This window comes from Suricata suricatta, chromosome 4, assembly GCF_006229205.1.
Source record: "Suricata suricatta isolate VVHF042 chromosome 4, meerkat_22Aug2017_6uvM2_HiC, whole genome shotgun sequence".
Classification (NCBI taxonomy): Eukaryota; Metazoa; Chordata; class Mammalia; order Carnivora; family Herpestidae; genus Suricata; species Suricata suricatta.
In genome coordinates this window covers 78,830,786-78,851,374 of record NC_043703.1, presented here as the reverse complement: position 1 = coordinate 78,851,374, position 20,589 = coordinate 78,830,786, and the positions used below count along the sequence as shown (strand labels likewise).

The 20,589-nt window shown below is 48.4% G+C and overlaps 1 protein-coding gene and 1 long non-coding RNA gene across 2 annotated transcripts in view; one reads left to right on the top strand and one right to left on the bottom strand.

Annotated features, from left to right (window-relative positions):
- The window catches only part of SH3RF3 (SH3 domain containing ring finger 3), a 383,052-nt gene that overhangs the window by 232,367 nt on the left and 130,096 nt on the right, over positions 1 to 20,589 (top strand). The gene's annotated exons all lie outside the window — the stretch shown is intronic.
- Positions 1,552 to 5,811, bottom strand: LOC115289685. Its single transcript, XR_003907758.1, has 3 exons — positions 5,772 to 5,811; positions 2,451 to 2,530; positions 1,552 to 1,664 (listed from the first exon to the last, which is right to left on the bottom strand). It is a non-coding gene; the product is annotated as an uncharacterized LOC115289685 (long non-coding RNA).

Below are 20,589 nucleotides of genomic sequence, written 5' to 3'. Positions count from 1 at the left end.
CTGGCATTGCTCTTGCCGGTGGAGAATAAACCCAAACACATGACAGTGATGTGGCCTTCCTTCTGTGCCTCAAGTCTTGAGGGAGCAGAATAATTGTCATCATTTTCATTTTTCAGAGTGATTCAATCTCAGAGAGTTCCTCAGGCCCAGGGGGCAAGGGAGCCCCCTTCTTCTGAGTGTGGGGGCTCAGCGCTACCTGCTGTGGGATGAATGTGCTATAGGAACATGTGTGGCATGCTGCCCTCCTCACATCCTGGCATGGCTAGGTCTGGCTTTGCTGTTCCACCATGCAGTGTGAGTACCCCCACTGGAGAGCCTGCATTCTCCTTTTCCACAGACTCCAAGATGGCATGCTTGGCATCTGCCCTTAGTATGGACCTCAGGTCATCCACCAAGAGCAGGGCCTATTTCTCACAGGCCATGGCAACCCCAGTGGTAGGACGTGAATGGGCCTTGGGGCAGCTCAGAGCACCATAGGCTTCAGAGATAGACCCCACTGGGCTCAACACCATGCATTAGACGTGTGACTTTTGGCACATTTCTTAACATTTCTGAGCCTGTTTCTTCACTCATCTGAGGGCAGTAACATGGACCTCATGGGGATAGTTGCAAGGCCTCAAAAACAGTAACAGAGTGCACAGACCAGAACTGGCATGAGGTTGGCTCATAAGGGCCATCTCTGTTGTTGCTCTGCTATTATAAATATTTGTTAAATGTATAATTGCTCATTGGTCCATTCACATGTTTCCTGAAGATCTCTATGCCATTGACCATATTTGCCCTCATATTTCTGAGTGTTTTTGCACAAGTGCTCATTTTCACTTCCCAGTGCAGGTAGGAGCTCTTTGAAGGCAGACGTGCCCCTATTTCTGTGCAGGTACAGCAGCCCCACAGTTTCCTGTGCTCAGCCAGATTTTCAGTTGGGTAATGTCAACAAGACAAGAAGTGTGGACATTCCCATGCTGCAGGACAGGAGAGGTAGCTCACTAGAAAGCTGTTCATCAGGTGCATTCCTGGGAATCAGCCTCAGTCCAGAGAGACGCAGAGACAGGATGCAGGATGGTGCTCTGCTCATTCTGCTCCAAGCCTCAGTTGAGGGGTGGGGGGGTTGCATGGAGATATAGAACATACATTAGGAAATCTGTCTGTGATGCTTGTCTGTGAGGAAAGTGTCTCCATGGGGCTGGCACTAAGACCCAAAGACCATAATAGGCTGGGAGCACAGTTGAAAAGAATGATGACATGCAGTGAGCACAAGTGTTGGGTTCTGCCTTCGTACTCAGAAAATCAGTCATTCAGGTAGGACGATGGGGAGACCTGGATCACCAGCAGTTAACTAAGAAAGACCTCCAGAATTACCAGATGATGAGATGGCACTTTACTTCTGCTGAGTTCAATGTCTAAACTTATTAGCCACTCTTCATGGTTGGTGTATATCTGGTTGGCTTCCCAGGTGACATGGTCACAGAGAGGGAGTCCACCCTCGTGCTCGCTCATATGTCCCACCCCACATGTGCACACAGAAACAGATGCTTTACCTCCTTTCTGGCAGCAAGTTGGGGAGGGCTTGGGGGAGGGAGCGTGGAATCCCTTCCAACCTCCCCTAACTGTCCAAGGTGAGGACAGTGAAGGGCGGCCATTCTGTGCTGAAGATGGGCCAGAGTCTGTAAGGTGAGGACAGGCAGAGAAGGAAGAGGGTGTGGAATACCTGTCCCAACAGCTGGCACATGCTTCCTATGATGCTATTCTGTTCTGGGCAGAGGAGGGAACCTCTCTGCTGCCTTTGGATTTGGCATGGGAGAAGAGATGAGTAGCGGGTTCCCCCAGGGAAGCTCTTACTGACCAATTGGTGATTCGAAGTATAACTAATTATTCCCAGGTGTTTTCATCAATTACATTGACTGCTTATATTTGCATAGCTTTTCAGTGCTGTTACAGCCATCCACCCTATTCAGCCAATAAGAAATGTGAAGCCTGATTGGATGGTACTGTGCACTGGGGGCACTGGGGCTCAGCCACCCAACCCCTACCTGGGCTTTCCTGCTGTAGGCAGGCATACATTGAAGGGGAGGGGTTTTTAGACTTCCAAAGCAGGCATGACTTGGTGCCACGGAATGCCTGAGGGCTCTTCTGGAAAAAAAAAAGTTTCAGGGAAAACTCTTATGCACATCAAGTAACCCAAAAGTTCTTGCCTAGTAGAGCATGCATGTGCATACATCCACATAGAAATAGAATCTGCTTGAGACGGCAGAGGTTGAAGCATGCAGTGAGCTGTATGTCAGGCTGCCTCTGCTGGACTTAGAAATGGGGAGTGCATGTAGGGGCATAGAATAATTGACATAGCTTCTGGGCCCACGAGGGTCTGCTCCACAAGAGCAATGCACCAGTGGGTCTTTCCGGTAAGATAACCCCAGGACCTAGAGAGAAAGAGCTGGATGGTTTTCTCCTACCTTCTGCAACCATGGCTGCAGGAACAGTAGGTATCACAGTGTCCTGAAGATCCAAGAGTTTCAGGGCTCCCTCTCTGTGGCTTGTCAAGTCCATGTTTTGGGTGTAAAAGCAAAATAGAATTTCAGTGGCAGTAAAAGCATAGTTTCCCCTTAAGCTGGCCCATGGAAGATAGCATGAGATGCCTCTGAGGGGACATGTGGCCTTGGGTGCATGAGCAGACATTCTCAAGGGGCCCCTTTCTTTTGGTGACCCCAGTTGAAAGGAATGGAGTACCTGCAGGAATTTTTACATGTGTGTGCAGCAGTCTGTTTTTCTGAGTGCCCATTCCCATGTCTGGCCACCGCGTGCCCTCCATGGGCCAGGGCAGGCAGGGCTGTGGGAGAGCCGGGCCTTTGGTTCCTTCTTCCCTGGATGGAGGCCATGTGGGTGTCTCTACTCCAGGAAGCTCCTCAAGAACAGCCTGGGCCTATGGCCCACGGGCAGCAGGCTCTCCAGCCTGCCACTGCCCTGACATTTGCCTCAGGTCTGTGACCGGCTGATGGGGCACTAATCCCTCTGGCATCACCTGGTCCCCCTACTGTCTCAGCTCCTCTGCCTCCTGCCACACTGGATGACATCACTCAGTTTCCCAAACCACGCCTTGGTTCTCTCTGATCCCCTTTTCTCCCTCACTTTCAATCCACTCTGTGGTCAGTTCCCAGCAGTTCTATCTCTGATCATCTTTCTCAGATATAACAAATATATAGTATAATTTAAGGCATAACACACCATCACTGCTTGTCAGAGAACTGCTCTCACCACTCAGCATATCAGAAAAATACTCCTCTCTTTATGGAGATACCCGCTTTCTAGTGTGGGGGGACAGATAACAAATACACAAGTCCTTAGAAAGTGATAACTGCAATGAAGAAAAAATAAAACAGAAGGGAAAGAGGAGTGTTTGATGAGCATTCTAGACAGAGGGGACAGCCAGTGCAAAGGTCCTGAGGCAGGAATGTGCCAGGCATGCTTGAGGAACAGCAGGAAAGGCTGAGTGGCTGGAACTGAGTGATCAGGGGGACAAGTAGTAGGAGATAAGGTAAGGTGAATAAGTTCAAAACATGTAGGCGCTTGAAGGCCTCTTTAAGAACTTTTGCTTTTGTTTTAGGTTAAATAGGAAACTGGTGAAGAACTTTTGAGCTTGATAATCTAACATAAGTTTTATGTGGATCACTTTGGCACCAGCATTGAGCAAAGATTGAGTACAGGGGGGTGGGAGTGTGTGTGGCAAGAGTGGAAATAGATTGTGAAGCTATTGCACTGTTCTAGCTGAGCTATGAGGCTGGCACAGGGCACGGTGGTAGCCGCAGAGGTAGCGAAAAGCATCAGCTGCTATAGTTAGTAGAACCAGCAGGAAGTGCTGATATGAGGCTGTGAAAAGTACAAGACATCCACTTATGGTCTGAGCAACTGGAGGAATGAAATTACCATGGATATGGAGGGTGAAGTGGGCTGGGCCATATGGAGACCAAGAGGCCAGTTCTGAGCAGGCTGGGCCTGGGGTGTGTGTTAAACATCTGAGTGGCTTGTCAGATAGGCAACAGGTATGCAGAGGTCAAGTTCAAGGCAGAGGTCTGTGTTGGAGACACTAATTTGGGGTCTTTGGCATTTAGATGGCCCACTGTGGGAATGAGTTCAGGCTGGGAAGTGTCCAAGAGCAGAACCCTTCCCTCGTTCGGGGCACATCTAGTCCTGTGCCTGACACTAGCCTCTCTACACCATGCTTGAATAGCATTTCTCTCAAATCTACTCTGTCCTGCTGCTGCCCCAGCACCCAGCCTCCTCCTTCTCTCCCACCCTGGGCTTGGTGCCCTGCAGGTTGGTGATCCGCAAACTTGCATTAGATGCCAAGACCAGACTTTGCAACTCCCACCTAGCATAGTGGCAGCAGACTGTCTCCAGGCACCTGAGATTCCAGCCACCCAAACTTTGACAGTGCCTTTCCTAGCACAGGGCCTTTGTGCAAGGACCCGTAGAACTCCTCTTCATCCTTCGAAACCCTACTCAAATGGTCCTCACTCTATGAAGCCATTCCCCAAGCCCTAAGATAAGACCCTGTTCATGTCAAGGCACAGGGCTTCCAGCATTTCTTAAACTTCTTCACTCCCCTGATTGGACTGAAATCCTTCAAGACAGGAACTTTTTTTGTTCCTTTTTGACATCCTTAGCTCTTAGCAAAGTGCACACAGTGGATGCTTAATAAATGTTTGACTGTGGGAATGACAGCTTATCAGGAAATCAGCACAAGAATTAGCCAGGAGCCATTTTCTGGATCCAACAACATGCAGTGATTGTCCAGAGCCAGAAGCTGTTTGGGGAACTTGGAGGCACACAAAGGAGAGGCAGAGCATGGGGAGAAATGGGGTTGGACTGGTTTTTAACTTTAATGACAAACCACGTGATGTTTAGAGGGGGCCTGACATGAGGACTGGCTGTCTCGAAGCAGCAGGAAGAATGGGGTTGCCTTGTTCCTGGATTTTGGAATGTGCCCAGATATCCTTTTATTGACACTGTCCCAGGCCGATCAGCACCTCCTCTCCCAGCTGTGTACCTCTGCTGGGTCTCATTTCCCTCAATGGACTACAGAGCATGCAGGGCATACACACTTGTCCCTTCACAGCTGCCTGCCATTGCCTGTCCCACTTGCCCTGGATTCCATGGCTGTGTGGGCCCACCTCCCACCAGGCTGAGGACACAGTTGAAGAGGAGATGGGCATCCCTTTGTCTCACTTCCAGTCTTCACTCACGTAGCTCCTGAGGCTGAGCCCCACACCCTCATGGCCAGCTCCCATGGCCCTCTGTGAAAGGCCTCTGCCCCTGCTGGGGTAAGGGCTTCCTCCTCATTCCCACCAGGCTCTGTGCCCACCCAGGTATAGGGATTGTTGGCATGCACTCAACCAGAGAGCACCCTGTAGGGCAGGACTCCATCCATCTTCTTCCCTTTCACATCCCCAGGTAGGTGCAGTCGCAGGTTTCAGTGGGAGGGTGAGCCACCCACCCCTGAAAACTGGCTTTCCTGTGCTCTGTGCTGTAGCAACTAAGTAGATACACAGGTGATGACTGTCTGTCCTATGGACAGGAAGTGACATCTGGTAAAGAGAGCCCCGAGCACACCCAGGCCCAGAAGCTGGCCACAGATGCCAGGGAAGCACTATTTTGTCTTCCTGCAGACTGGTGGAACTTCTGGGTTAGAAGAAAAGTATTTCCCTCCCTCTCATGTCATATGTCAACCTTTATTTATCATACCCATGTGAATGCATTTCCTTGTTTTGTGGTCTTACATTTAAAACTGTAGGTAAGAAGATGGCCTTCTGGGTCCCCTGGAGGCATGGGTAAGCAAGCCCATCAAAGTGGGCTTGCCTGTGTTCTTGATGATAATTTGTTCAACTCACATGTGGAAGGACAGTGGCTGCCTTTGGCCACAACCTGAAAGGGTGTATGTTGACTCTGGAACTCGCAGGCGCCTCTCCTGTGCCCTTTACCCCCACACTCCATAGATGAAAGGAGCATATCCTTGGAGGGTTGAGTCTAGACAAAGGGGTATCTGGAAGCAAGGTGTGGTGTAGGAGGGGAGGAAGCTGGGAGGAGGAATTTGAGCAAAGTAGTTGAGGTATCAGTACCCATTGTGACAGGTGAACCCTGAAAGCCTAGGGTTTAACCACAATAGAGGGTCATATCTGGCTGTTCTGATTGGCCAGGCTCACACAGGCACCAAGGAGATCAGACCAATGGGGCTCCTACCATCTTTAACACATGAGAGTGAGTATAAAATGGGAGTTGCATGGGCCAGGTCTGGTAGTTGACATCAGACCACCACCCACAGGCTGTGCCAGAGCTCAGTCATATAGCTTTCTGACCACAAGACTGCTGGGGACCCAGGAACTGAGGGAAAAGTGGATCCTCCAAACAGGAGGGTCTGCCCACTTATGGTGATTTTTAGTTTTACCCTGTGCATGTTTCATTAGCACTAAGAAGGAAATGACATGAAATGATGGGCCATCTTCAAAGGACCCCTAAGGAAAACCTCCCCTTTGTGGAAGCATCTCTTGCCCACCAACCTGTGAAGGCATTCAATTGTGAGGCTGAACAAAGGTAAACCTAGAGGGATGATGGGCAGAGAAGTGAGGTCTCTGGCAGAGAGCTAGGGAAGGGGCACATCTCAAGTGGTTGTCAGAGTCCAAGGAACACTGTCAGTTCTATATTGGATGGGACAGCCTGAGGAGACAGTAGGAGAGGGGTAAGATGAAACCCAAGGGCAGCAGGGAATAATTGATAACTGGCACCTAGAGAAGAGACAGAGACAGAGGGGATGAGGGCCCACCTTGATGGACAGGAGAGAAACCTGCCCTTCAGAGGGAGGAGGAGGTGAGTGGGGAGGTTCTGAGGCACACTGAGGCCTGGGCGGATATTTGGACTTTATGCCAAGTTGTTCTGGATGCACCTACTTGGGATATTATTTGTTGTGAATGACAAAGTTCAGGACTTGAGAACAGAGGCCATGTGGGACTTCACCGGGGAAGATGGTGGGGGTGTGTGGAAGAGATGCAGGAGCTGAGGGAGGAAGTGAAAGGTGGGCAGAGGGCTCCTGGATTTGGGGCCTAGCCATGTGGAGGTGTTAGTGGGACATGTGTGCTGGGCTGCAGGGCACTGCTGGGGCCTGAAGGCTTTGGCCACTGGCGGTGGAGCCAGAATGGTGACCAGGGAGGACAGTTTGGAAAGAAGGTATGACTCAGGAAAGAGAAGGCTCCCAGTCTGTGGGTAATGATGGGTGGAAGCCCAGGTCCAAATAGGTCTGAGGGGCTGGAAGATGGTATCTGAAGGTTGAGCACATGCTGAAATCCATTTTATTTTCCTCTGACACCCCAAATGCATCAAAGTCAGCTCTGTCATTCATCACCCCACAGTTTGTTGGCTGTACCCCAGAGTGGCTTCTGCAGAAAGCCTGTTTCTCAAACCTAGAGCCAAAGTGTGGGCACATGGTGGATCTGTCCTCTGGCTCCTGCTGTTCTAGGACAGCACAGCCCTTCTGTGCTGTGTTTCCTGCCCTCCTGCTCCCAAGTGAATCCTTCATAACCTCCCTCGGCTGTGCCTGGTCCTCACCAACCTGAGGGAAGGAGTCCCATGGCCTCGGGGCACTGGAAGCCTGGAGCATCTGCAGGCAAGGGGCTGTATTCTGGATGGTTCAAGAGATAGGGGGCATGGGCCCAGGCTCCAGAAGGTGAGGTGGGGGGGCACCCTCATCCTAGGGCCAACGAGAACCCAGAGATTTCTGCCTTTGAGGCACCAGACCCCAGCCCTCTGTTGGTGTCAGTACGCATAAGCCCCAGTCCTGGTGTTGAATGAGTCCTATGTGATAGGGGAAACTGTCGATGTGATGCTGTTTCTAGATCTTGGAAAACCAATGGAGGCAGAAATGAAAATCTTGAGTTAGCCAAATAAATGAAGTACCAAAAACTGCAGTGGTGGTTCCTAATGACAATGGTTTCCCATTTGAGAGTCCTTGTCTTCACCACCATAATTAGTGTATGTTTTAGACAGTTTGCTTATAAGCTTCAGTTTGATTACAATGTTGAACTCAGCTCGTCTTGCTCATGTGACACACTTGTCTCCTTGTCACTTCAGATTTTACAAAAAGAATATTTTGAACCTCCATCTCTAAATATGGTATTAAAACATTTGGTAATAGCTCATTGGCACAAATGACAGCTTTTGTTGAGAACAAAATCACTCTGAGGTTTAATTGTGCATGCTCTGTACTGTTCTAACTTGTGGACAGCCCTTCTACCTATTGGATTCGCCATCCTCTGATACAAAGGAGAGATTGCTCATGATTTCATCAACTTTGTCTTGGTTTTCCAGCTTCCTTGACCAGGTCAGGCAGTGTGTTTTCAGAGGGGGAAATGAGGATCATGTGTAGCTTCTAAAGGAATGCCCATGCCCAAGTTCCTGGGGAAAGCAACATAGACAAAGGGGCTCAGAGACCTCTTCCTCCCCTTCAGCGCCCTCCACATACCCCACACTGTATGTGGGATCCTGGGTGGGCAGATTCACAGCTGTGTTTCTGGCTGGGGATCTCATTCTCAGTCATCAGTCCTGGTCTCTGTCTCTCTCCTTCTATGGATTCCCTCTCCTCTTCACAGGGAAAGCCAGCATGTCAGGAAATATGTACAGTGTGAGGGTAAAAGGGTCTTCTCAATTCCTGGTCCTGGTTGACCTGCCACTCCCTCCCATCTGGGAATGTTGGGCCCAGGGTTGGAAGGCCTGTTGCTCCAGGAAAGGACTTGAAGCGGAGCCCTACCTGGGCTTTATCCTGCTGTTTGAAACTTCTGCATTGAACGTCCCCCCTGCTTCGCAATGTGGATGGCACCACATCAGAAAGTCCTGTCAGGAGGACCCAATGAGGTGATAGACGGGGGCGCCATGTGGATGGCTCCACATCACACAAATGAAAGTAATGGTCCTACAGCCACTGGCACCTGTGTCCAAGCACTTTTCTGGGAGACAGAGGTCTCTGGAGCAGGTGGAAGTTTCAGCCGGCCATTCCTCACACTCTCAGCAGCCCAGTGAGGGAGGCAGTGGCTCTCAGCCTAAGGCACTCTCCTGGATCAAGGATATCATGTACTTACTTTTACTTATTTTCCTTTATCCTTCTTTACTGCCTACAAATTAGCTCTGCTAACTTGTATGAAGTGTTGGCAGAAACGGCCTGGTGCTAACATAGAGATGGATTTTGTCTCCCCTGCTTGGCCTCTCTCCCCCCAAGGGTCACTGTCAGGCAGTTCAGTGCACACAGACAGGTGAGGTCTGGATACAGTGACGCTGACTCCACATACTCACAAAGGACCCAGCCCCCGCCACCCCCAGAGCACCAGGTTAGGAGCCTTACAAGGCTTTAATAACATTTCACCCTGATGCACTTTTGGCAATTGTGGGGATAAGCACTGGGTGTTATATGTAAACCAACTCACCAATAAACTATAAAAAAAAAACCCTGATATTTAACATTAAAAAATTAAATTAGTTAAAAATAAAAAATTTAAAAATTTAAAAACCAGTGGTGTGCAGCTGTGTCTTCATGTTTCTCGGCAAAGCCAATGAGGTGATTTCATATGGCTGCAGCTCCTCCCCCGAGGCTCTCCTGCCTTCTAAGCCTCCTTGGAGCCAGGTTTGTTGCTGTGGGGGCTGGGGGTCGGGCCTGACCCCAGAATTTTCCACAGAGGTGGCACATCTTCTGTATGCAGCACGTTTTAGCAAACCTCACCCATTCTTTCCTGCAGAGAGATTTTGTTTGAGGCATGCTGCTAAAATTCCTGCTGTCCGTGGAAGGAGATGAAAAGCAGCCTCAGAGAAGGGAACTGGCAAGTGAGAAGCACAGAGAGATAAGAGCAGCCTATCCCCCTGGGGTGGGGGGACAGTTCGGTGGCCAGTTTGAGTGTCTTGGGGAGTTTATCTCGGTCACTGTGTTTATATCTCTAGAAGTTTGATTGGACTTTTTATGTCCTCTGCATCTCTTAACACCCAGGCTTGGAAGTATAGTCATGGTAAATACTCCGAAATGCTCATCTGTGAATTCTATCTTCTGTGTTGTTTCTGGTTCTATTTCTACTGACTGATTTTTCTCCTCTATAAATATCTACAAAATAGATTTATAGATTGCATTTTTCTGCTTCTTTGCATACCTGGTATTTTTAATAGGATACCAACTTTGTGAATTTTGCCTTTTCTGGTACTAGATGTTTTTTTGTTCCTAGAAATATTCTTGAGCTTTGTCCTAGGATGTCACTAGGTCACTTACAAACAGTTAGATGCTTTTGAGCCTTGCTTTTAAGCTCTGTTTCAAAGGACTAGGGCAGTCTCTAATGTAGAGCTAATTATCCCCACTTCCAAAGCTATAATTTTCTCCACTTCATGCCCTGTGATTTACGAGGTTTCCACTCTCAAAAGTGGGAATGCAAACTGTTCCTAGCTTTGTGTGAGCCTCAGGGATTGTTCTGTCTTCCCCTTTTGGTGGTTCTTCCCCCCCCCCCCCCCCCCCTCCGCTCTGGGTAATCTCTTCCTATGAATGCCCTCATCAACGCTCAGCTAGAGACTTTGTGGGCAGAGCTCTGCAGATTTCTCTTTTCTGGAAAAGAGCCACTGTGGCCTCCCCTGAACCAAGCCTCACTCTTCTCAACTCCAGGGGGACCTGAGACTTCAGGTGGTAGTCTTCACCTCTCATGGTAGTTCCTGCCCTGAGCTGCTGGTGCCTACTCCCCATGTCTAAAAGCCATGTTTCATAGATCTGTTCTCAGTATGTCAGATCTATCTTGCTCCATCTTGGCTAAGTGTTAACCTGTGATGGTTCAGGAATTTTGAAATAAGGGTGACAAGTCATTATGCTGTACACCATAAATTGGTACAGTCAACTGTATCTCGATAGAACTGGGGGAAAATGTAAATAGGGATGAGAAAGTTAGAACCACAGGGGTATTTTTGGCAAAACAGGAAAGCTGCAGGTCAGCTGTGGTCTCTTGTACTGCCTGTCCCCAACTCCAATGCCAAGAATAAGTAATTGAGGACTTTTTAAAGAGACAAAGAAGTGGTAGAAAGCCTTTGAGGGATTATTTACTATGGATACTGGTGACAACCAAGTTCCAAACACTGTCGTGTGCTCCCCTTCCATTTCCTCCCTTCCAGTGTGTCCCTGATTCCCCTGACACCAGCTCAGGACACCTGAGCTCACCGCATCAGAAGCAGTGTGGGGGAAAAAGACCGCAGGGAGGACACAGGGAAGAGGCTTCTCATGGATTTCTGCCATTGAATGGGGGGGGGGGAGGCATTTTGTTTAAAGTTTATTTTCTCTTGTTGCCTCTTACAAGCATTCATGGCAGTAGGCAGTTGGCATAGGTATTCCCCCATGTCTTGACTTGGCTACAAGTTCTGCCTGCATTTCTGTGTCCAGGTGTGGACTGTGCCTTCATGAAGACTTAATGCACTTAACAGGCAACTCCAGTCACCAAGGGAGCACTGGCTGAGCAAGCGGAAGGAGGGTGGAGCAGATGGGACTGACAGGAGCTGGGTAGGACAGCTCCTGGCGTCCTGTGTTTTCTCTGCATCTGAGTAAAGTAGTCCAGGAGGTAAAGTCCTGCACCCATCAGGAGAACAGGCAATGTGCTTTACCTCCACCCATTTCCCTTATTTTACTGCTGGAGGAATGACATAAAGAAAAGAGACAGTCCCACAGGAAAGTAAGACTTCAGTTTCATACATTTAGCCCAGCCACGATCTGGGTCTCTGTGTTTTCCTGCCAGCATCTGCAACCCAAGTATGATGCATGCACAGGTATGTGTGATCATTGGGGGTTTTTCCCCAACAAAAATCGACAAGTGCATAGGTACCAGCTCAACCTGGATTTAATTACTTGGGAAGTTGACATCTTTGTAATATAATATTGTACATTCCATAATTTCTGGGTTTGTTGTTAGTCTCCCTAACTACAGATGTAAGAAGCCAAATCTTATAACACATAATTTTTTCCATTCTTGGTCTTAGCATTGTGCTGGCCCCAGATAGGCAATTTGTACAATATTGTTGGCTTGTGAGCCAGTATTTCACACAACTAACCAAAGCATGAGGACCAACCCTCTGGCCACTTCTGGAAAGGTCTTGGCTGGGATGCTCTCAACATGTAGGACTAGGAGATCCTGTAAGGACAGGTCTCACCGGTCTCACCAGGAGCATCTATGGGGATAAAGAGGAGCCTCACAGCCTTGCCCAAGCCTAAGAGGTGCAGCCGCCAGCAGGCCAAGAAGAAAGCAAGAAAAGGCTTACATGATTTTCCCTCTTTAAGAGACAAGTAGGGACTGAAAATGTCTCAATTTAGGATCACCTGAAAATGCAGATGACATTAGCAAAGAACCATCATTCCTGCCATCAGTGTCCAAGCCTCTCACCTGTGTCCTCAACTCAAGTTGAGTGCCCACTGTGTACTTGTGTGACTATTTTTGCCTCTGGCTCCTGCCACTTTTCTTCCTTCCCCTCACGTATCACTCCCATGGGCAGTGATGATCCAGCATACTGAGTAGGTGAGGGAGAGGTTCTATTTTCACCAAACTAGAGCACCCTCCACTGGACCTTTGTGACCTTAGACTGTTTCTGTCTTCATCTTCCTGTTACTTGGAGAGACAGATTCTTCGCACCGTTCCTCCACGGGCTGTCCTGAACTGTCTGCTCCCACCTGCCCTTCCCCCACTGCAGTTACAATATGCTGCCTTTCCTCAGCTCCTCATAGTCCTGTCCTGTTTCTTCGTTTCTGCCTTTCCATGTGGGGTAGTCTGGGCCAGTGGCTCAGAAACTTCAGTGAGCATTAGAATCACCTGGAACCCTCCAGGTTGCAGTCCCAGAGAGCTTGATGCAGCAGGTCTGGGTGGGCCCAAGTCTAAGAAGTTAGGGAGGAAACTTGTTTTGTTAGATTCCACTTAGTCCTAAGTGTGGGCCTTGGCCATCAATGGGGGAGCCTCCCACTCAGGCAGAGTCCTGCTTATAAGCCCCCATTTTCCACAGGCTGTGGTGGTGGTAGCTGTTTTTCAGATGTGACAGTGAAAACATATCTAGCTATGGAGAGATTTAACTCTGGGTGTTAATAAGGTGACAGCGGAATATTTCTTGGCTAATATTCAAGGCCTGCGTTTAGTGCAGAAGAAATAGCGTGTCTGGTTGTGCAGCTGGAAGCAAAAACATCCATTTAGAGTCACTGGGGTCACTGGGGGGCTCCAGTGTCTTCCCTCCAGAGCTGACCAAATGTTAGTGGAGAGATCTATCCTGCAGGTCCAAGCTGCTGCCTCACCATTAGTTCAGAAATTTGACAATGAATTATTACCAAGATTGACTCTGTGTGCCAGTTAGGAAATCCCTCACATGTCATTATACAGCTCTTTCCTGTTACCTTTTATTAATGCTTCCTGTTTAGAAAGGAGGGGATGTAAGTTGCTGGTGGCCCAGACATTTTTAAGATTCAGGTAAAATGCTCAAACCGTGTATGTGCATATTGAGAGACTTTCTATGACTACTGCAATTCAACTGATTATTGCAAAATGAGAAATGCAGCTAATTCTGGCTTCATCTTATTTCTGTTTGCCTTACTCAGAGAAACTCAAAGTTATTTTCTGTTACTTTTATTTCTTTCAAATATTCAAAGTGAGAACAATTAAGAATTACAGTTTGAAGCTCCTGAGGACTCTCCTTCTGCCACAAGTGGGGACAAAGACTTGGTTTGTTGATCACACTTTCCCAGATGTCTCTGTTTTCAGGGATCTTCCTGCCTGCCTCACTGCACATAGACCTCAGCACACTGTATGGCTATGTTGGCCTCTCTGGGAAGCCATCTTAATGAGATTCTAGAGGTTTCCAAGTTGCCATAAATGCTTATACTCTGGACTGGCCCCTCGTAGATGAAGGCAACCTGTCTTCTGTGTCACTGCCCTGCCAGGAGAAGTACACTCACTGCGTCTCCAAGAAGAGCAAATGCAGCCACATTGAGTTTGGGCGACTCCACCTATAAAGTAGAAAGACACCTGCCAATGCCAGAGTGGTTGTCAGGAGCTGGAGATTTGTTTGTTCCTTCTGCATTAGGTTTCTGTGAGCACGTCTTAGCCCTTGGCTGAAACAGCATGTTTTCCACTACTATGGCACTTGCGGACTATGCCTTTTACCAGCATTCGTTTCTTCATTCACCCATTGATCCATTTGTTCATGTATTCATGGAGGGCCCGCTGTGTGCCAGGCCCCGGAGATGCAGCTGACAGCAGAGCAGAAGAGAAATGTCTTGAAACCCACATTGTAGTGGGAGGAGACAAACAATAAGGAAAAGAAACAAATCCTAGAGGGTAGTATATTCTCTATGGAGAAAAATAAAGCTGGCCAAGAGGGCAGAGTGGTGAGGTGGAGGGGACTGTAATTTTAATTAGCATGCTTGGAAAGCCCCAGTGGGGAAGTGATCTCTAAGTGAGCAGTTCAGGTTCCTGGTGGTGGCCTGAACTGGCTCATGGCTGAGGGGAAGTGGTGGCCAGAGTGACAGAACAGTCCAAGTAAGGTTAAGGTAAGGTGGAGCAGGTAGCAGAGGCAGACTTTACAGGGTTTTGCAGGCCACTCTGAAGATGTTGGTGTCTGCTGTCGGTGGGTTGGTCTGAGTTTGGGTATCTCTTTCCTCTAGATCTGCCTGCCACTCTGCACACAACCTTTATCCCCAGTCCACTGACTCTCCCTGACCATGTCCTTGTCATTCGCAAGCTCATCCCTGCATTGACCTAGGGGGCTTTGCTAGTGTAACATGAATATAGAAAGAGCCTTCTCAACTAAAAGATTTTAGGTTGCAGTGGTCAGACCCCATGGGGTCTTGGGCCCCTCAGTACAGGGAATGCTACCTCTTCTTACCCTCTCCCAGCCACAGTACACTCTAAGGTGATGTCTCTCAGATCAATCTCCCACAGTAACCAGAACCGTCCCCAAGGTAAATTGGATGTTCTCACTCCTGAAAGGCCCCTGTGGAGCCTGTGACTATTAGAACCAGTCCAGACTCTGAACCACGGCCCACAGACCCATGGAACCCTGGACCCCACCTGGCCTCACCCCTGCCCTGCTCACTGCCCCTGCTGTACAGGCCCCTCCCTGCCCTGGCATCGAGCGGAGGGCTAGCCACAGCACCAATCCACTGGGCTCAGCCATCCTCTGTCACCCACCAAACTTCCCCTCCCTGGCCTTCAGTTTCTTCATCTGTATTCTGGGCATAATTCGCTCACATACCTCACTGGTCTCTGGTGAGGATTAAGTCGGTAACATAAGTAAAGTGCATACGGCACTGGCTGGCACAGAGTGAGACCTAGGAGTTAGAAAATAACATTACTGGGGCATCTGGGTAGCTCTGTCAATTAAGCGCCTGACTTCGGCTCAGGTCATGATCTCACAGCTCCTAGGATCAAGCCCTGCATCAGGCTAACAGCTCAGAGCCTGGAGCCTGCTGTGGATTCTCTGTCTCCCTCTCTCTGCCCCTCCCCTGCTCATGCTCTCCTTCAAAATAAATAAACATTTTTAAAAATTAAAAAAAAAGAAAAGAAAATAACATTACCTTTCACATTATTGTTATAACCCCTGTGTAGAGAGCAGGAAGAGGAAGCAGACAAGGTATTATTACAAAATTGTGTTTTACCATTAGTGTGTTGTGTTTGGGTCCTATCATATGAATAAGGAAAACAACTTCAATGACTTAAAAAATTATTTGGAATAGTCTTCTCTTTCATTTGGAGTGAAGGAAAACAGTCATTTGGAAAATGAGTATCCATGAACTGCTTAGAGCAAGGGAGCCTTTCTGGAAAATTCAAGCTTTCAGAAAAGGGTCAACAGACCCTAGGGTCAGTACTTTAGTGTGGGAGCCCCAGAAGAGCACAGGCCCTCAGCAGGGACCGCACCGGTCAACTGCAGAGGGAGGCAGCTCTGATCCCTGGGCTGCGGGAGGCCCCACAGTCTTCCCAGCCTGCTTTCGCAGAGGAGCAGTGCAGAGGATGCCGGCGGAGAGCTGCTGGCTGCTGTGCACACGGCGGCCAATCAGGAGGCTGGCCCAGGATCCCTACAGATGAATAATCCCCAGGGGATCAATTTACATTTCTATAAACCTTTGACAGGGATGAATGCATAGTTGAAACTCTGCCCTTGTTTGCGTTTCTCACTGCTCAATTGGCAACACAGTTCATATGTTAATGTGTTCTTAAATATGTAAGTTTTGGGAAGAATTTGTGGGGTTATCATTGGGGTTTTTCTGTCATAGTAAGTATTCCACATCCTGTCCTTGGATCCAGCTGAGAAAAAGATGAGTATCTGAGAGATGGAAGTTAAAAGGTTCACTTCATTATAGTTAAATCTCAGTGGAAGAATATGGATCAGATATGGAAGTAAGGGGACCTGCTAGTTCTTCATCCTCCAAACTAGACCTTGGGACCTCCACCCACCAAAGTGGAGACTGAAAAACCAACAGCCCTGCCTAGAATGGCTGCCCCCTCCGGAGGGGACCTACAGCTTCCGGAACCGAGCACCTTCCCCTAGTCCCTGGAGATGGACCAGTGACATGGGATATCTCCATCTGCTAGAGAAGCACACAGCGCAGTCACAGATGAAGTTACATGGTTTCTGCAATTTGCTTTAAAATACTCCAGAAAATCAGTGGAGAGCACAGGCAGCAAAAGAAACAGGAACAGCTTAGAATGGTGGTGGTTGCCGGAAATGGATGACGGGGTTTCCTCCTTTAACTTTTATGTCTGTGTTGTACCCAGATTTTAATATCGCCCCCAAAAACCAGAGACCACCAGGGAGGCCGAATCACGCATGCAAAAGCAAAGGGCTTTATTACGGGCTTATATAAGCACGGGCTCACAGACTCCACCAATGTACTAGATCCACATGGAGTGAGCCCCGAATATGGGGGGGCAGGGCCTTTTATGAGTTTGGGAAGGGGGAGTTACAGGAAATTGTGACACAGTTACAGGGGTCCAATCATTATAGCATCACATCATTGACAGTAACTTTAACCAATTACAGAGTGGACCCAGAACCCTCACGTAGGGCGTGACTAGGACCCTCACCTAGGGCTAGTCTTAACCTCCATCTTTAGGCCCGCCCTTAGAAATGTTAAAGGTGTTAGCTGGTCTTTCCTGATTGGGTGTTACAAGGGTTGTCTGGGAAGCTGACACTTAGGCCTCCAAGGTCAGAGTCAGTTTGATTCAGACCTGTCCTTACATCTGTTAAAAAGTTCAGTGCTGTGTCAGACCTGCCCTCCCAGCAGTCAGATGGGGAGGGGACAGAAGCAGGGGCCAAGCAAGCACGCCATCCTAGAGCAGGGTTGGCACATTTTTTTTTCCAACTCTAATTTGTAAGGCGGAAGTAGTCAGAAACAACAGGTAAGCCCGTGTGGCAGTGTCCCCAAACTACATACAGTGACAGGCAGTAGCTGGAATTGACTGATGGGGCTAGTTTGCTGGCCTCTGCTCTGTCCTCTGCGTGACCTCTCTGGGTTTCCAGCTTCCTTACATTTTGAGCCTCTGATGCCGGCTTGGCAGCCTTCCATGGGAGCACTATGCCAGGAGAAGCTCCCTAAGGGCTGGAGAGTGACAGCCAGGTCTGCGCTCCCATACCAAGACACCAGTGCGCTGGGGCTGGAATTCAGGCCTCCAAAGAGGAGGGAACCTTTGCTAGACCTTCCCTGAAAGTCCTGCTCCTAAGAAATACTGCACCTCACTAAACTCAAAGACACAAAAGTCTTTTATGGCACCTCACACATTTTTTAAAAAACGGAAAAAAATATGTTAGTGCCACAACTCCTGAAATCTCACCACCGGTCAATCAATAACCCAACCTAATCTTCTTTTTTTTTTTTTTTTTTGTCTTTAGTCACTTTGTGATTGTACAAATAATACCAGGCTATTGTTCAAAACAGGAAAATTCAGAAAAATACAAGCAAGGAAATTAAGCTCCCCTATAATCCTACCAGTAAATATAAATATGCATGTAAGAAAAAAGAAATGTTAGCATATTGGTTTTTTATCCTTTATTCTTTTCCATGTATAAATTTACATGTATTGTAAACAAATTTGGGATTATGCTACATCAGAATTTCCATCTTATTTTTTTTCATTAAATTGTGAGAATTTTCCACTGATGTGGTTGGAGTGTCGTCGAAGCCCACGGGCCCTACAGTCTGCTGTCAGCCCAGCCGTCAGGGGTCTTGTTGCATGTGTATCAGATGTCCCTCTGCTGCTTCAGACCTCCCATCTCACTCAGAGGAGAGCCGGGACTGCCCCGCTGGTCCTCGTCACCTCTGACCTCATTTCTACCCACAAGTCTGCTCCCGTCATCCTGGCTTCTGTCTTCCTCCTCAGACACCCCAGCCCTGCTGCCACCCCAGGGCCTTTGTACCTGTGGTGCCCATGCCCATCACATTTCCCCCTCAGTGTCAGCGTTGCTCTTCTCCTCCAGGCATTGTGTCAGGGAGGCCTTTCTCACCCTCCCCACCCAGCATGCTTTCTCTCCTGTTTTTTCTCCATATACTCCTCACCACCTTACATACTAAATATACCTATGTATATACCAATGTACTTATGTATTTATGAAAGCAGGGATTTTGTTTGCTTTTTCACTGATGCCCAGCAAAACCCCCAGCATGCAGCAGGTGTCTAATACATGTGTGCTCAATAATCAGATCCCCTACTTCTGTACACTAAACCCTGGTGGCTTGGATGTGTCTCCTCCTACAGCCAGTCCATCTGGGCCTGTCCCCACTGCATTCTGACCCAAGAGTCCCCAATAACCCTGCCCAGATCTTCCTCAGAACTTCTGTAGGAGCTCAGCAGAGCCATCTGTCCCCTGTTCAGGAGTCGACAGAGGCTTCAGGCCACATTCTCACTCCTGTTTGGGCTGAAATCCCCATAACATGAGCACTGACTTGAGGCCCTGTGCACACAGCACACACACACACACACACACACACACACACACACACACACACGTGTGTTCTTATTCCTGTCTGTGCCTCTTCCCTACCTTGAAATACTCATGTCACTTTTGGCCATTGTCTGTAACATTTTTAAGTTCCTTCCTCACTTAGCCTAATCATTCTCTAATTGATCTTTTGTTCAGTTTGCATTTATGAATTCCAAATATTCTGGCACCCCTTTTGCAACTGGGAAATATGTCCCTAAGGGAAGTTCTTTCTGTGAATAAGTTTCCCCAGCCACATGTCACTGTGTGCAACTCACATATGACAGCTGATGGGTGATTGATATGAACCTAGTGGACTCTAACTGGGAGCTCAGACCCTGGGTTCACAAGAACCTGCTAGCTCCAACACTCCCTCTTCTCTTAGCTGCTGGTGGGTGTGTACAAAGTGGGGTGTGAGTTTCAGCTCCCCAGAGGGGTTGATAAGGGCACAGGTGAGAATGCAGAACACAGTATTCAGATCATACTCAATAAGTAGATATTATTGCATACAAATGCTCATGTTAGCTCTATCCTTTCATTGGGTATTTGTTGAGCACCTACTGCATGCCTGGCACAAACACTTACAAAACAAAAATCTGTTAAGTGAGATGATTGTTTACAAGAGGGAGAGGTAGGCTCTAAATTTCAAAACTCTTTATCAGCTCTCAGATCCTGATATTGTTACAGAGATTGCCTTGAGATCTTAAGAGAGGGAGAGAAGAGAGACGGAAACGGCAAGAGAGTGAGGATGGGGAAGAGATGCATGCCATCTGGAGGCCCTATAAATGGTTGAAGGCTGTTTAAACTTAAGTGGTAAGGAAGTAGCAGGCAAAATGTCAAGGCTGCCGCAGAACAATTCAGTGATGGCCTGGCCAGCATTCTGCAAACTACGGCCTGGCATTTCTCAGTCCCTTGTCGCACTGGAGCTTGCCACAGGCAGCATCCTGGGCCCCTTGGCCACATAAGATTCTGTTCATTGCCCTTGGGAGTTGGTTTCCAATCCCAGAGATGCTCCATGTGGGGGGGGGGCCCACTTTGGATGCACAGGCCCCCAAGGTCTGTGAGGACAGATAGGGCCATTAGGGCCTCCATTGTGGCCATAAACCTGGGTACAGTCGGTGGTGTGTATGTTCAAGGATGCATGTTGCCAGAGAAGACCAGAAAGGGCTGGGTAAATTCAGAGGCAAGGGGTGTTTCCAAACCCATGTCCTGTGCAGGGAGACTGTGGTGCCTGGGGTGCCCCCAGAAGGCTCTCCAGATATCCATTGAGAGCACCATGTGGCAGGCCAGGGTGCCACACCACACCTTCAACCCATGCAGATGGGGGAAAGAGGACTTTAATTTCCTGACAGGAAAATATCTCTCTGTTCCCCTGGATGCCAATGGCTTTCAACATTCTTAGATTGTGACTCAAAATGAGAAATGCATTTTACATCCTGACCTGAGGTATACAGCGGTGTGCCCTGGAACTACTTTTACTCTTAGTGTGTATTTTCTCTTAATCTGGTTCATCTTTTAAAAAACACTGGTCAGGGCCCTTTAAGGTGATAGTTTGAAAACCACTACTCTTATCTAGAGATCTTCAAAGTGGGGCACATG